At 42.0% G+C, this 18,248-nt stretch overlaps 1 pseudogene; it reads right to left on the bottom strand.

The window, feature by feature from the left end:
* Nucleotides 1-1,664: 1,664 nt before the first annotated feature.
* Nucleotides 1,665-8,479, bottom strand: LOC115148236 (protein BTG3-like; annotated as a pseudogene).
* Between the last annotated feature and the right edge of the window lie 9,769 nt (nt 8,480-18,248).

Below are 18,248 nucleotides of genomic sequence, written 5' to 3'. Positions count from 1 at the left end.
TGTTGTGGGTGTGCTTTGCTGCAGGAGGGACTGGTGCACTTCGCAATATAGATGGCATCATGAGGCAGGAGAATGATGTGGATATATTGAAGCAACATCTCAAGACATCAGTCAGGAAGTTAAAGCTTGGTCGCAAATGGGTCATCCAAATGGACAATGACCCCAAGCATACTTCCAAAGTTGTTGCAAAATGGCTTAAGGACAACGAAGTCAAGGTATTGGAGTGGCCATCACAAAGCCCTGACCTCAATCTTATAGAACATTTGTGGGCAGAACTGAAAAAGCTTGTGTGAGCAAGGAGGCCTACAAACCTGACTCAGTTACACCAGCTCTGTCAGGAGGAAGGGGCCAAATTTCACCCAACCTATTGTGGGAAACTTGTGGAAGGCTACCCGAAATGTTTGACCCAAGTTAAACAATTTAAAGGCAATGCTACTAAGTACTTATTGAGCGTATGTAAACTTCTGGGAATGTGACGAAAGAAATAAAAGATGAAATATATAATTCTCTCTACTATTATTCTGACATTTCACATTCTTAAAATAAGCTGGTGATCCTAACTGACCTAACACAGGGACTTTTTACTCGGATTAATTGTCAGGAATTTTGAATAACTGAGTGTAAATGTAATTGGCTAAGGTGTATGTAAACTTCCGACTTCAACGGTATTTAATAACACATAAAACGTTCTGGGCTAATAATGTAAGAAATACCACGCAAAAAAACGTTGTTCGGATCTAGAAGCAGAGCCGCCATGTCTGTCGGCGCCATCTTCTTTGTCTTTTGGCAATGCTAGGGACACCCAACAAAAAACACTCCCTGTTGCTTTTCTTTGGTGTAGCGTTGTTCTGTAACCTTTACACTGGGAGTCGGGAAGCAAGTTCAGGTAGTGTATTTAGTAAATACATTTACATAGAACAAAACAAGAATCACGGGTAGTGTACAGACATGGACTCTGGAATAGAAACAATAACACCTAGGAAAAGAACCTAAGGGAGTGACATATATAGGGAAGGTAATCAGGCAGGTGATGGAGTCCAGGTGAGTCTGATGAGGCGCTGGTGCACTTAACAATGGTGACAGGTGTGCGTAATAATGAGCAGCCCTGTGACTTCAAGTGCCGGAGAGCGAGTATACGTGACAATCATTAACATGGTAAACATGCCATCATTATCAAGTAGTGTCACATCACATAATCATGCAACATCTTTCATCAGAAGATCCTGTCAATTCAACCCAGGATTTCCAGGATTTCAAAACAAGCATTTAATCGCTGACAGCTGAGGGATTCTGTAAAAATACATTTCCCAGTCTATTTTATGAAAACCTGTGAATGTCGTAAGTTTCCTGTGATGTAAACCAATTTGTTGTGGTTTTCACCACAACAGAATGACACATCTATTTCATGCATATGACTATGTTCCTCTATTGAGTCCTCCCTAATTTGGACAACCGTCTCTGGGGTGAAGCCAGGTAGAGTGTAAGGCTTTGAGCAGAAGATAGATCAGCCTCTTTAGCGTGTTGTTGTCGTTAATTTATCCTGTACAGTCCAGCAACTCATATGCAGGCCCCGTGGCAGTGACATGTTTGCATTTGGGGTCATTTTTATACTCAACATGCCCCTTGAAGAAGTAGATGAATTCTTTTGGAAATAAAAAAAAGGTAGTTTAGTATGTGGAGTGTGATGACATTCAAATCAGTCATAAGTCAAGTTCTATGGTTCTATGTTGTGTCTTTATTGGACATAACCACATTACCCACATTTGTTGAATCATTATATGTGACAATGTTAATGGGCAGATAAAGAGGAAGTCTCATGTGAGTCAAAGTGAAGTCAGTCTAAAGGGAGCCAGTCTTAAAGGAGTCAGTCTATGGCAGAGTCTTAGATAAGTCTAAGGAGTACCTCCAGCACTCATGCCCGGTGAAGAACACTGTGAGGCAGGCAATGCGAAAGTGAAGTACAGCATCTATAGCCTTCATCCTGGAGGGGAAGCCAAAGTCTGAGATGTTTATGGGGTAGACCTCGAGGAGATCTTGCTGATTCACTTTCCAGTACTGGGAGCATGAAACCATTCACTACGAAAAACAAACATGTCATGTGTTAATTCATCATATTATGCAGTACCAACATTCAACGCTCTTGTCAATTACTGTCACTCTCCTATTATTGAGTTGCAGCAGCAGGATATTTATTGACACATCAAAGAATTTGTTATCGACCAGTTAATTTGATGCAAATTATTCCTGTGCAGTGCTTCAGTACCTTTGAAAACAGCATGTTGTTCATCTCAATGTTTTCATAGGCACCGTCCATGTAAGGAGGTACTGTATATCTGACCACAGGCTGGTGATCAGGGTGATGGCTGTCTCGTCAAAGTGAGGATACCTACGCCACATAAATTTGACATGACATCGCTTTGAGTTGTTATGGGGTGTCTGCCAGCACGGCAGTATCTATCAGCACCACAGTTAATTCTATCTCTGGGATGTCAACCAACATGTTATTTAGATTTACGCAATCTCCTCTGTCTTGCAATACTCATAAACATACCTGACCTTTTCTGAAGACAAGGTTTGGGAAGGTAACTTGTACCAAATTTGTGCATGTTGTGCAAATTCAAAAGAACTTTAGTTTGCAAGTTTTGTGCTTTATTTTTTAGTAATCTCTATGACAAATTAAACTAAATTCTACTGCAGAATTTGGAGTTGGTGAATTAGAACCTTGCTTCAGATCAGTTATGGTAATTTATGAATGGTCTGGCAGTTTGACTGTAAGTCTGTAGTTGTGGTGGCTTTCAGTAAGTTCAGTTACAATAACTGTACACAGCTTCTCATTGTAGCCAAAGAAAAACATACTGAGGCAAAAATAGCCTTGTTTTATGCTCAAATAAAAGTTAAATGGCAACTCCCCCACTTTTCAACCTCATATTCATTATCTCCAGTATCAAACCAGTGTCTATGTGAAAACAGTTCATTTCTACATTTTGTAGAAAGAAATATAACATTAAAAAGTTATACCTGATGACGTCATCAAAAGTTAAAACATTTTAAAAACAATGATTTTCAAACACTATGATATTTGCGGTGAGCAAGAAAATATCCTCCCTGGTTTTGAAAATCCCAGTTTTTCTTCCTTTTAATCTTAACCAGTGATGTCACAGAAAAGCATTTTTTAGAACCTTCTTCTTATCTTTTTAACCACAGATCATAGAAACACGCTGTTTCCACATATGTACACTGGTTTGGTGCTGGAGATAATGAATACGAGGTTGAAAAGTGGCAGAGTTACCCTTTAAGTAGAAGTCAAGTAGAGCAAGATGTAAAATAAGAAAATTGCAGCCATATGCTGTCTATACAAGACAATACTTGCTTTATTGGGCCATTTGCATAGATATTCTTTATGCTGCCGAGCAGTGCCCCTTGATCACTAAGGTGTAAAGTGCTTTGCTGAAGAGCACAACAGCGGTAGGTAGGTAGTTTACAGGATATACAAGCCCTTTCGCTAACTCCCTGCACTTGAGGTAGTATCTAGTGCCTAAGCACTCAGTGTGACATTCCAAACCAATATAAAATGGGACATGCAACCATCTTCACATGCAACCCACCCTCTGACAGTCAACATCTGCTTAGTCTGTCCAGCGCTTGATTATGCAGCTCCGGTGTGGCACCCAGATCTCACAGCCCACAACGACTTGAAAAGATCAAAAGGCATTCAACCAAAATCATCATGGCCTCCACCAACACCTCCTACGAATCTGCATACAATGACCTGGGCTTGCAGTCCTTGGAGTCCCACCTCTGCAGATCCTTGCCCAGAAACTTGCGAAATCCCAGGATTAAAGCAATGGCTGCCTCCTCAGATGAGAGGCCATGTCAGTGGCAGATCCACACGATCCAGTCACAAACCTTCCCCCTACTCAGACTGACAGATATTACAACAACCGTATGCCTTACTTTGTGAGACTGCTTAATGCTGCTTAACTGTAATATTGAATACCTTATTTCAAATGCCAGTAACTTCAAAAACAACAAAAAACATATTTACTTACGTAGGCCTACACTGTAAAGCCATGACATGTTTATTTAACTAGGCAAGTCAGTTAACAACAAATTCTTATTTTACAATGACGGCCTACCCCGGCCAAACCCTAACAACGCTGGGCCAATGGTGCGCCGCCCTATGGGACTCCCAATCACGGCCGGTTGTGATACAGCCTGGAATCGAACCAGCATCTGTAATGACACCCCTAACACTGACATGCAGTGCCTTAGACCGCTGCACCACTCGGGAGAAAGAATAACCAGGCATCCTCTACTGACGGGATGAGGTCAATATCCTTCCAGGATACCTGGGCCAGGTCGATAAGAAAGGCCTCCTCGCTGAAGAGTTTTAGGGAGCGTTTGACTGTGATGAGGGGTGGTCATTTGATCGCGGACCCATTACGGACGCAGTCAATGAGGCAGTGATCGCTGAGATCCTGGTTGAAGACAGCAGAGGTGTATTTAGAGGGCAGGTTGGTCAGGATGATATCTATGAGGGTGCCCGAGTTTACGGATTTGGGGTTGTACCTGGTAGGTTCCATGATAATTTGGGTGAGATTGAGGGCATCTTGCTTAGATTGTAGAACGGCTGGGGTGTTAAGCATATCGCAGTTTAGGTCACCTAACAGTACAAACTCTGAAGATAAATGGGGGGCAATTAATTCACATATGGTGTCCAGGGTGCAGCTGGGGGCTGAGGGGGGTCTGTAACAAGCGGCAACAGTGAGAGACTTATTTCTGGAAAGGTGGATTTTTAAAAGTAGAAGCTCAAACTGTTTGGGCACAGACCTGGATAGCATGACAGAACTCTGCAGGCTGTCTCTGCAGTAGAATGCAACTCCACTCCCTTTGGCAGTTCTTTCTTGGCGGAAAATGTTATAGTTGGGGATGGAAATTTCAGAATTTTTGGTGGCCTTCCTAAGCCAGGATTCAGACACGGCTAGGACATCAGGGTTGGCGGAGTGTGCTAAAGCAGTGAAAAAAACAAAGTTAGGGAGGAGGCTTCTGATATTAACATGCATGAAACCAAGGCTTTTACGGTTACAGAAGTCAACAAATGACTGCGCCTGGGGAATAGGAGTGGAACTGGGGGCTACAGGGCCAGGGTTAACCTCTACATCACCAGAGGAGGAGTAGGTTAAGGGTACGGCTAAAGGCTATAAGAACTGGTCATCTAGTGCGTTGGGGACAGAGAATAAAAGGAGCAGATTTCTGCGTGTGGCAAGATAGATTCAAGAGAAAATTTACAGACAAGGGCATGGTAGGATGTGAGTACAGTGGAGATAAACCTATGCGTCGCGTGATGATAAGAGAGGTTTCGTCTCTGGAGGCATCAATTAACATAGGTGAGGTCTCCTCGTGTGTGGGGTGGGACGAAAGAGCTATCGAAGGCAATTTGAGCGGGACTGAGGGCTCTACAGTGAAATAAAGCAATCAAAACTAGCCAAGACAGCAGTAGACAAGGCATATTGACATTAGAGAGAGGCATAAAGCAATCACAGGTGTTGAGCAGGAGAGCTAAGACAACAATGGGTAAATGGCGAAGAAAGGGCAGAGCAGGTCAGTTCGATACATACAGGACCTGAGTTCGAGGCTGGGGCCGACAGGATAACAAAATGAGGTACCGTGTTATTGAAACAGTCCAGGAGGCATCAGCTGTGTAGTCAAGTGATCATAGGGTCAAAAGAGTAGCAATAGGTTAGACAGGGTGCTATACGGTATTCACTACTACACTGGGCGAGCATTCAGAAAAGCTAACAGGCCGGGGCTAGTGGATGGTTCTGCGGCGATATCATAACAGAATAGCCTGTTGAGACCACATCAGGCGATCACGTCGGCAATCCAGTCATGATGGATCGGCGGGGCTCCATGCTGACATTAAAGTGTCCATGCCCATTGGCAAAGGAGGTAATTATAGCCCTAGAATTAGTTGGTATATGGGCCTAGCTCGAGGCTAGCTGGTGCTTACTTCAGGACAGAGGCATTAGCTAACAGTAGCCACTAATTTGCAGCTAGCTAGCAGCTAGCTAGGAGTAATGATCCAGTGTAATGATCCAGAGCGGCAGGAATCCGGTGATATGGTAGAGAGAAGCAGTCCGATATGCTCTGGGTTGATATCGCGCTGTGCAGACTGGCAGGTGATTGTCCGAGCTAAGGCTGGCTGATTCCGGGGAAAAATGGCGAGGACAGCTAGCTGTGGCTAACAAAGACTAGGAGCTAGTTAGCTGGCTAGCTCCTGATGGAAGTTCCCGTTATAAGGAATAAAAATAGCAGATCCATACCACATTGGGTGAGGCAGGTTGCAGGAAAGTATATTTACTTCGTAGATAGAAGTGAGATTAAGATATATACGAAAAAGACCGGCTATTTACAAGGGATAAGACAAAGACTGATATACACGTCCTACTGCGTCGCCATCTTGGAAACTATCATTAACTACACTATATATACAAAAGTATGGGACACCCCTTCAAATAAGTGGTTTCAGCTATTTCAGCCACACCCGTTGCTGAGAAGTGTATAAAATCAGGCACACAGCCATGCAATCTCCATAGACAAACATTGATAGTAGAATGACCTTACTGAAGAGCACAGTGACTTTCAACGTGGCACCTTCATAGGATGCCACCTTTTCAACAAGTCAGTTCGTCAAATTTCTGCCCTTCTACAGTACAGCTGCCCCAGTCAACTGTAAGTGCTGTTATTGTGAAGTGGAAACGTCTAGGAGCAACAACAGCTCAGACACGAAGTGGAAGTTAACACAAGCTCACAGAACTGGACCACCGAGTGGAGAAGCACGTAGCGTGTAAAAATTGACTGTCCCCGGTTGCAACACTCACAACCGAGTTCCAAACTGCCTATGAAAGCACAAGAACTGTTTGTCGGGATCTTCATGAAATTGGTTTCCATGGCCGAGTAGCCGCACATAACCGTAAGATCACCATGCACAATGCCAGGCGCCAGCTGGAGTAGTGTAATGCTTGCCGCCATTGGAATCTGGAACAGTGGAAACGCATTCTCTGGAGTGATGAATCACGCTTCACCATCTGCCAGGAGAACGCTACCTGCTCGAATGCATAGTGTCAACTGTAAAGTTTGGTGGAGGAGGAATAATTGTCTGGGGCTGTACAATTCTGTGCTTCCAACTTTGGGGAAGGCCCTTTCCTGTTTCAGCATGACAATGTCCCCGTGCACATAGCGAGGTCCATACAGAAATGGTTTGTCGAGATCGTGTGGCATAACTTGACTGGCCTGCACAGAGCCCTGACCTCAACCCAGTCAAACACCTTTGGGTGGAACTGGAACACCGACTGCGAGCCAGGCCTAATCGCCCAACATCAGTGTCCGACCTCACTAATGCTCTTGTGGCTGAATGGAAGCAAGTCCCCATAGCAATGTTCCAACAACTAGAGGAAAGCCTTCCCAGAAGAGTGGAGGCTGTTATAGCAGCAAAGGATGGCCACCTCCATATTAATGCCCATGGTTTTGGAATGAGATGTTCAACGAGCAGGTGTCCACATACTTTTGGTAATATAGTGTATTTGAACAACCTATGAATCTTGGTATTCCAGACATGACTCAGTTCCTAATTGTTAAGCTCTCATTAAGTGACTCATACCTGTCTCACCCACGCTGCCCTATTTATATTTGAGTCATTTAGCAGACGCTCTTATCCAGAGCAACTTACGGTTAGATGAATTTCTCAAGGGCACATCGACAGATTTTTCACCTGGAACAGGCTAATACTAATGTCAACACTTGCTACAGTGGTCACTAACAGTAAGCCAGGCCTGGAGTTCCACCCTAGTACCCGTGCCCCCCTCTCTGGCCAGCAAAGCCCAGCCATTTTGTCTGTGAAGGGCTGGGTGTGTCTGCCTTGGGGTCTGAAGCCATAGTGAGGTGGATGTGGAGGGCCGTTGTATCCTTTACCGGGCACCATCTTCTTCTGCTTGGGCACTGGAGGACGCCACAAAGGAGCAGCTGGGTAGATATCTGATATGTGTGGAGATTTTAGGGGAAGGTAGGGGGAGGACGGGTTTCCCTGAGGCCATTATACTCATCTGAGGAGGAACCGGAGTGGTAGTCAGAAGTCACCCTCCAGCGCTGGTCACCTTCTTAGTCACATCCTCATCACCAAAGAAACTGGCCACCTTGAAAGCATGGTTCTTCTCTCCATACATACAACACACTTCCCCTGAGCAGGCCATGGTTCTTGTACTGAACCCCACTCTCCTGGCAGGCCCGCAGCAGCTCTGGATCCTCCCTCTGCAACCTGTTCAGCCGAATACACCTGAAGTCCTTTGCTGGGGTTGTCAGGGTACCAATGCACCCTGAATTCTCATGCAGGGCAACAGTCAACTGCTCCACAAACATGTCCACTTTCCACCTTGATCAGTCTTTTCAGGAAAAACACCACTGCTGCAATCTCCTTTTCCATCATGTTTCATTGATGTGCTGGTCCAAATTTGTAATTGCTGCTCATCAACATTTGGACAACTATAAATCAGCTCAGACTGATGCAACCCAAGCCAAGGGCTTGTGACCACTAAAACAAATTCATAGCTAGTTGTCTGTCTTGTGCAACTCATGCTGAATAATTTTGAAACAGGAAACGCTGGGTCTTATTCTTTGCTAATGGCCTTCATCATGCATGCATGATGAAATGTTGGCTTGGCCTTTGGCATGCGCTAAGCCTGCACCAGTAACCCCTAAGGATACAAGTGGATCTGTGGCTATTCTGCAGGCTGTGACATAGCAGCCTACAGTAGCACCTGTGCACCTACCCAATGCCTGAAATGCTAAAAAGAGAGAAACCATGGTTTTATGGGGAGGCATCATCTGATGGAACAGTTCCAATGCCTCCCATCGAACATGCCTCCCCTATAGATATGCACCTGCGCAAATGTCATTTTGTTCAGAAAATACTGCACATTTTGTACGACATACAGTGTAATGAATAAATACTAGATAGAAAACATAAGACTTTATAAAAAAACAGACATAACTGAGCGAAGCAGCAGGCTTGAGCGAAATAAGCTTTTTGTGCTTTTGGAAAATTTCTGGGGACTTTTATTTAAGATAATGAAACTTGGGACCAACACATGTTGTGTTTATATTTTTGTACAGTTTAGATAAGTTTGCTTTCTGACCCTTCACCCTATTTAGGCACAAAATATGTTTATTGTCCCCCACGATGAAGGGGAGGGGACTTTGGATCTGTCTCCGTCCATTAGTACGTTAGTCACATGATATCTCAGAGTACTGACCCGATTTTGACTAAACTTGATGAATTATGCGTCTTGCCATAGAGATCCGGCATTTACAAAATTACACTGATCGGCACATGGTGGGCGATATAGTGATTAACTGAAATGTGTTAGTCACGCAATATCTCAATTGGCACAAGGGGGTTGCTGCGTCATTCCTGAGGGACGGCATGTTTAATGTTGCCTTGTTTAACCTTCAATTATCCAGATTAGTCTGTTTCATTGAAATAACATCACTGTTGCAAGAGAGAACGGGGATGAATGTGAACCTTAGAACAAAAACAAGCAAAACGTAGCAGAGACAGAGAATCATAATATGTAATTAATGTACTGCATGTCCCAGGATTCTATGTGAGGAAACTATTCTACCTACACCATGTTGTTTCCAGCTCTTAGATTACATATTAACTGAAACACGATGTGCAAAGGTAGCACACATACAGAGCTCTGCCCAGTGATACTACAGTCTCAGAGCAGGGAGTGTTTACATTTACATTTACATTTAAGTCATTTAGCAGACGCTCTTATCCAGAGCGACTTACAAATTGATTATAACAAAGGAAGAATGGCTCAGGGACTTCAGATTGATTACCACTACCGAAAACCTCACTAGGGTTTTTATTTTTAAACCTAATTTCCACACAGTTGTACACCTTCTACAGTACATGCATTGGTATTTGCTCAACTAAATACAGGGACAAAACTGAAATGCACAAGATACATGATCACATTTAACTGAAATCAATACTTGTATTTTGTGGTTTTGTCTTGTGTTTATTTGCATTTAATTAATAGTTTTCACTATCTAATGTGTTAGATCATTCTAATCTTGTATTCTCTCAGCCCAAGAAGAATGTTCTCCGTCATTGAACCCAGAAACTCTTTTGATTGCAAAAGGCCCATAGATTTCACAAAGCTACGAGTAATAATAATAATAATAATAATAATATATTTCTTTTATATAGCACTTTTCATTATAAAACAATCTCAAAGATGCTTAAAAACAAAAAACAAAATGACATGTAGTTCTTGGGCTGGACAATAGTCTTCGGCAGAGTGTTAATCTGATAAAATCCCTATCTATGAAAACAAAAAAATCTACTGTAATTATTGAGACAGGAAATACACACATTTCCTAAAAACACTAGAGAACCTGCTGGGAAAATGGGATAGTGATTGTGTGTGTTTAGTGTTGAACAGCTTGTTGATTCGATGAGAAGGAGCTGGGGCAGATTAGCTATGTTGTAATTCTTTGGTGGAACAGATTTGTTCTGATTTGCCTCTAGAGTCTAAACTGTAAACACTTCCATATCTGTTCTGTGATTCTTTTTTAATGAGGTTTGTAGTAGAAAATAATAATTAAATCAAATCAAATCAAATTTATTTATATAGCCCTTCGTATATCAGCTGAAATCTCAAAGTGCTGTACAGAAACCCAGCCTAAAACCCCAAACAGCAAGCAATGCATGTGAAAGAGGCACGGTGGCTAGGAAAAACTCCCTAGGAAAAACTCCCTAGAAAGGCCAAAAACCTAGGAAGAAACCTAGAGAGGAACCAGGCTATGAGGGGTGGCCAGTCCTCTTCTGGCTGTGCCGGGTGGATATTATAACAGAACATGGTCAAGATGTTAAAATGTTCATAAATGACCAGCATGGTCAAATAATAATAATCATTGTAGTTGTCGAGGGTGCAACAACCACGTCCGGTGAACAGGTCAGGGTTCCGTAGCCGCAGGCAGAACAGTTGAAACTGGAGCAGCAGCATGGCCAGGTGGACTGGGGACAGCAAGGAGTCATCATGCCAGGTAGTCCCGAGGCATGGTCCTAGGGCTCAGGTCCTCCGAGAGAAAGAAAGAAAGAGAGAATTAGAGAGAGCATATTTAAATTCACACAGGACACCGGATAAGACAAGAGAATACTCCAGATGAAACAGACTGACCCTAACCCCCCGGCACATAAACTACTGCAGCATAAATACTGGAGGCTGAGACAGGAGGGATCAGAAGACACTGTGGCCCCATCCGATGATACCCCCGGACAGGGCCAAACAGGCAGGATATAACCCCACACACTTTGCCAAAGCACAGCCCCCACACCACTAGAGGGATGTCTACAACCACCAACTTACCGTCCGAAGACAAGGCCGAGTATAGCCCACAAAAATCTCCGCCATGGCACAACCCAAGGGGGGGCGCCAACCCAGACAGGAAGACCACGTCAGTGACTCAACCCACTCAAGTAACGCACCTCTCCCATGGACAGCATGGAAGAACACCAGTAAGTCAGTGACTCAGCCCCTGTAATAGGGTTAGAGGCAGAGAATCCCAGTGGAAAGAGGGGAACCGGCAAGGCAGAGACAGCAAGGGCGGTTCGTTGCTCCAGCCTTTCCGTTCACCTTCACACTCCTGGGCCAGACTACACTTAATCATAGGACCTACTGAAGAGATAAGTCTTCAGTAAAGACTTAAAGGTTAAGACTGAGTCTGCGTCTCTCACATGGGTAGGCAGACTATTCCATAAAAATGGAGCTCTATAGGAGAAAGCCCTACCTCCAGCCGTTTGCTTAGAAATTCTAGGGACAATTAGGAGGCCTGCGTCTTGTGACCGTAGCGTACGTATAGGTATGTACGGCAGGACCAAATCGGAAAGATAGGTAGGAGCAAGCCCATGTAATGCTTTGTAGGTTAGCAGTAAAACCTTGAAATCAGCCCTTGCCTTAACAGGAAGCCAGTGTAGGGAGGCTAGCACTGGAGTAATATGATCAAATTTTTTGGTTCTAGTCAGGATTCTAGCAGCCATATTTAGCACTAACTGAAGTTTGTTTAGTGCTTTATCCGGGTAGCCGGAAAGTAGAGCATTGCAGTAGTCCAGCCTAGAAGTAACAAAAGCATGGATTAATTTTTCTGCGTCATTTTTGGACAGAAAGTTTCTGATTTTTGCAATGTTACGTAGATGGAAAAAGCTGTCCTTGAAACAGTCTTGATATGTTCTTCAAAAGAGAGATCAGGGTCCAGAGTAACACCGAGGTCCTTCACAGTTTTATTTGAGACGACTGTACAACCATCCAGATTAATTGTCAGATTCAACAGAAGATCTCTTTGTTTCTTGGGACCTAGAACAAGCATCTCTGTTTTGTCCGAGTTTAAAAGTAGAAAGTTTGCACTTCCTTATGTCTGAAACACAGGCTTCTAGCGAGGGCAATTTTGGAGCTTCACCATGTTTCATTGAAATGTACAGCTGTGTGTCATCCGCATAGCAGTGAAATTTAACATTATGTTTTCGAATGACATCCCCAAGAGGTAAAATATATAGTGAAAACAATAGTGGTCCTAAAACGGAACCTTGAGGAACACCGAAATGTACAATTGATTTGTCAGAGGACAAACCATTCACAGAGACAAACTGATATCTTTCCGACAGATAAGATCTAAACCAGGCCAGAACTTGTCCATGTAGACCAATTTGGGTTTCCAATCTCTCCAAAAGAATGTGGTGATCGATGGTATCAAAAGCGGCACTAAGATCTAGGAGCACGAGGACAGATGCAGAGCCTCGGTCTGACGTCATTAAAAGGTCATTTACCACCTTCACAAGTGCAGTCTCAGTGCTATGATGGGGTCTAAAACCAGACTGAAGCGTTTCGTATACATTGTTTGTCTTCAGGAAGGCAGTGAGTTGCTGTGCAACAGCTTTTTCTAAAAATTTTGAGAGGAATGGAAGATTCAATATAGGCCGATATTTTTTTTTATAATTTCTGGGTCAAGATTCGGCTTTTTCAAGAGAGGCTTTATTACTGCCACTTTTAGTGAGCTTGGTACACATCCGGTGGATAGAGAGCCGTTTATTATGTTCAACATAGGAGGGCCAAGCACAGGAAGCAGCTCTTTCAGTAGTTTAGTTGGAATAGGGTCCAGTATGCAGCTTGAGGGTTTGGAGGCCATGATTATTTTCATCATTGTGTCAAGAGATATAGTACTAAAACACTTTAGTATCTCCCTTGAGCCAAGGTCCTGGCAGAGTTGTGCAGACTCAGGACAATGGAGCTTTGGAGGAATACCCAGATTTAAAGAGGAGTCCGTAATTTGCTTTCTAATGATCATGATCTTTTCCTCAAAGAAGTTCATAAATGTATTACTGCTGAAGTGAAAGCCATCCTCCATTTGCGAATGCTGCTTTTTAGTTAGCTTTGCGACAGTATCAAAAAGAAATTTCGGATTGTTCTTATTTTCCTCAATTAATTTGGAAAAATAGGATGATCGAGCAGCAGTGAGGGCTCTTCGATACTGCATGGTACTGTCTTTCCAAGCTAGTCGGAAGACTTCCAGTTTGGTGTGGCGCCATTTCCGTTCCAATTTTCTGGAAGCTTGCTTCAGAGCTCGTGTATTTTCTGTATACCAGGGAGCTAGTTTCTTATGACAGATGTTTTTAATTTTTAGGGGTGCAACTGCATCTAGGGTATTGCGCAAGGTTAAATTGAGTTCCTCGGTTAGGTGGTTAACTGATTTTGGTCCTCTGACATCCTTGGGTAGGCAGAGTGAGTCTGGAAGGGCATCAAGGAATCTTTGGGTTGTCTGAGAATTTATAGCACGACTTTTAATGCTCCTTGGTTGGGGTCTGAGCAGATTATTTGTTGCAATTGTAAACGCAATAAAATGGTGGTCCGATAATCCAGGATTATGAGGAAAAACATTAAGATCCACAACATTTATTCCATGGGACAAAACTAGGTCCAGAGTATGACTGTGGCAGTGAGTAGGTCCAGAGACATGTTGGACAAAACCCACTGAGTCGATGATGGCTCCGAAAGCCTTTTGGAGTGGGTCTGTGGACTTTTCCATGTGAATGTTAAAGTCACCAAAAATTAGAATATTATCTGCTATGACTACAAGATCCGATAGGAATTCAGGGAACTCAGTGAGGAACACTGCATATGGCCCAGGAGGCCTGTAAACAGTAGCTATAAAAAGTGAGTGAGTAGGCTGCATAGATTTCATGACTAGAAGCTCAAAAGAGCTTGAAATTTGCTATCGTAGATGTTAGCAACACCTCCGCCTTTGCCGGATGCACGGGGGGTATGGTCACTAGTGTAACCAGGGGGTGAGGCCTCATTTAACACAGTAAATTCATCAGGCTTAAGCCATGTTTCAGTCAGGCCAATCACATCAAGATTATGATCAGTGATTAGTTCATTGACTATAACTGCCTTGGAAGTGAGGGATCTAACATTAAGTAACCCAATTTTGAGATGTGAAGTATCACAATCTCTTTCAATAATGGCAGGAATGGAGGAGGTCTTTTATAAAAAAATACACTTCATATCTTTTTTTGTCACCCAGTGCATTTTTCAGACTTGTCTGATCAGACTCTAACGGCATCGTGACTCAAAGGAAAGATTAATTGTAATGTTTTTGGGGAGATGAATCCTTGCATTAAGTGTTTGACTCTTGGATAACACATACTCCTGACCAACACACACAGTTTGTTTGCCTTGGTCATTAGTGCCTTCCATGCTCTGTGGGAATTCCACATCACTTTGCAGTTTCATGTCAACACAACAGCCAGACATCATTATACTCCTACATACTCACATGACAGTGAGTCAATATTGCCTAGCCTATGTACTACACATTTTACAAGTGAGACAAAGAGTGAGACAAACAATCAAAAACAACCTTCTACAATCTTCCCCTTACAAATTGATATTTTGGCTTGGGGCTATTAGCTCTTACTCCTCAAACACTTTGATTGAACGTAGTACTTTACAGTACATCTTGAATGTTGTTCACTTTCAGTATGTAGTACATTCGACTTCAGCATGTCATTCAGGTAAATATCCTGTCATAGGTCATTCAGGTAAATATCCTGTCTCTTTATTGGCAGTAAACCAAGAGTGACGTAGCTCACTACTACCATCTGACACACCTCAAAAGTGCATGACCCAACACCTGTATCTCTGACTAGTTACGATTATGCTCCATTATGATAAGATATGGTGGCAGACATGGTATCAAAACCATGAATCATTCATGGGTGTTTCTTTAGTGATGAGTATTTTTCCACTGTATTCATCACTAAACAAGCATAGCATGCTACTGTAGAAGCGTTGGGTGTGTTGTAAACCTGAGATGTATTTCTGTTAACACTGCCACCCTGAGTTTAGATTATGAATAACATAACTCTGAGCATCACTTGGTAAAGGTTTTGACATTTACCAACTGAACAAACTAAATATACAATAGACAATTGTGATTCTGTCATCCAGAATCATCAGATTGAGTATTTATGTAAAACTACAGTAGGTTCTGGCTATCGATTACATAACAGATTACATAAAACAAAAGACATATGTTAATTTATTATGTAGCTATAATGGTAGATTGGAACATCATTTAATCAGACAAGACAGGTTATGAATGATTATTGCATGGCCTATCGCATCATCCAAAAAAAGCTATTTCCACTGGCTTTATCACTTTATCACAGTAGACAAGTGTTCCTAAAACACATAGGTGATTTTATTTAAGCAGTTTAGATTGATCGTGAACATCAAGGTCACTTGAAACAAGGCGCCTTTATCAGTAATAACCGTCCACCTTCCAACTTTTACAAGCAGTGATTTAAGGTCATTAAATACATTGTAATTTCTAAATGACTACTTATCTCTCCTTCATATGGTGCTGCTGAACATATAAACATTACTGTAACCTAATCTGAGGTTTGAGAACAAAAACCATGTGAATGTAACCCTAATTAAAACAGCGATATGCATGTGTCACAATATCTGAGCATGTAGCAGTTCAGGTACTCCATAAGGTTCATGGGTTCTTGTATCACACTCTGTATCCACTTCATATCTGTGTTATTCCATTACTTAAGAGACACATACAGTATATTATTCCCATACATAAGTACATTACATTTTCACATTTGAAGATCAAAGTCACATGAAGTTTCACATAGCGACATCCCCAAAATGCTGCATTGTAAGCTACAGTATTTCCCCAATATGTTTACATTTGTGACCCGTAAGAGTTAAACAAATAAAACTGGAGGGTGTTTAGCAGGCAAACCTTCACAGGACAGGTTCCTTTGGCAAATGAACATAACCTGAAACTGAAATATGGCAATCCATGCCATCTAGTGGCCATTAGAAAAGATATGCATGAACTGAGCGGTGCAGTAGATACTAACAGGTTCAAAAGTGTCATCCTTCAGGCAAATGTGTGTGGGATTATACGAGACAATGATAATAATTTAAATATTGCAGACATGCAGATGCCTGTATTCATTGCTAAGACAAAGTATAGATATCAATTGACAAATCCATGAAAAAACAAACCACTCCAAATTATTTAGTCAGGGTCAGTAGTCAGTCAAAACACTATTTTCTCATCCCTCATTCCTTGTTTGACAGCAACACCAAAGCTTGTGCAGATATACACTACCATTCAAAAGTTTGGGGTCACTTGGAAATGTCCTTGTTTTTGAAAGAAAAGCAAAAAAAAAATTGTAGATTAAAATAACATCAAATTGATCAGAAATACAGTGTATTCTGTGTAGTTCCTCTGTCCTCTGTCCAGTGTCTGTGTTCCTTTGCCCATCTTAATCTTTTCTTTTTATTGGCCAGTCTGAGATATGGCTTTTTCTTGCAACTCTGCCTAGAAGGCCAGCATCCCGGAGTCGCCTCTTCACTGTTGACATTGAGACTGGTGTTATGCGGGTACTATTTAATGAAGCTGCCAGTTGAGGACTTGTGAGGCATCTGTTTCTCAAACTAGACACTCTAATGTACTTGTCCTCTTGCTCAGTTGTGCACTGGGGCCTCCCATTCCTCTTTCTATTCTGGTTAGAGCCAGTTTGCACTGTTCTGTGAATGGGGTAGTAAGTACATAGCGTTGTACGTGATCTTCAGTTTCTTGGCAATTTCTCACAAGAATAGACTGAGTTTCAGAAGAACGTTCTTTATTTCTGGCCATTTTGAGCCTGTAATCGAACCCAGAAATCCTGATGCTCCAGACACTCAACTAGTCTAAAGAAGGCCAGTTTATTGCTTCTTTAATCACCACAACAGTTTTCAGCTGTGCTAACATAATTGCAAAAGGGTTTTCTAATGATCAATTAGCCTTTTTAAAATTATTAACTTGGATTAGCTAACACAACGTGCCATTGGAACAAAGGATCGATGGTTGCTGATAATGGGCCTCTGTACGCCTATGTAGATATTCCATAAAAAATCTGCTGTTTACAGCTTCAATAGTCATTTACAACATTAACAATGTCTACACTGTATTTCTGATCAATTTGATGTTATTTTAATGGACAAAAAATGTGCTTTTCTTTCAAAAACAAGGACATTTCTAAGTGACCCCAAACTTTTGAACGATAGTGTATGTATTTTAGATAAGCCTTTATGATATTTTGCATTGGGAAATACGCTTTTTTTGTAATAGTACACATGGAAATAATGACCCTGTGGAATTCCCACTATGATATAAATGGTACTTAATTTTGTGCAGTGGAACAATCCTTAGATTAAATTGTTTCATATCCCTTTGATTTGTTAATAATATTAAAGTAAATCATCAAAAACACAATCTCAGAGCAACTTCAGATTTTGCAATGCAGATCCACACTTGGCATACATCAAATATATGCAATTGAAGTCAGAGTTTTCTTGTGTGACCAATCCCTTGCAGAGGAAAGAAATGGACAAGATAATTGATATTAAACCTTTTCCTGTGTCTCTGTTTCAGTCCCGTCTGTGACCAACACACTGCATCATCTAGACCAGATTCCCTCAGAGGAGGATGGATGGGTAACAAACAGTTCCCTGGTCTAAACACAACCATGACATACAGCCTGATGTTATTATGGTTTGTGAATATGCTAAGGTGTTATATTGAATGTTATAATAGATACACTAGTATGATTTATATATATA

Source organism: Salmo trutta, chromosome 15 (genome assembly GCF_901001165.1).
Source record: "Salmo trutta chromosome 15, fSalTru1.1, whole genome shotgun sequence".
NCBI lineage: Eukaryota > Metazoa > Chordata > Actinopteri > Salmoniformes > Salmonidae > Salmo > Salmo trutta.
The sequence above is the reverse complement of the archived record's forward strand: the minus strand, read 5'-3'. Positions and strand labels throughout refer to the sequence as shown.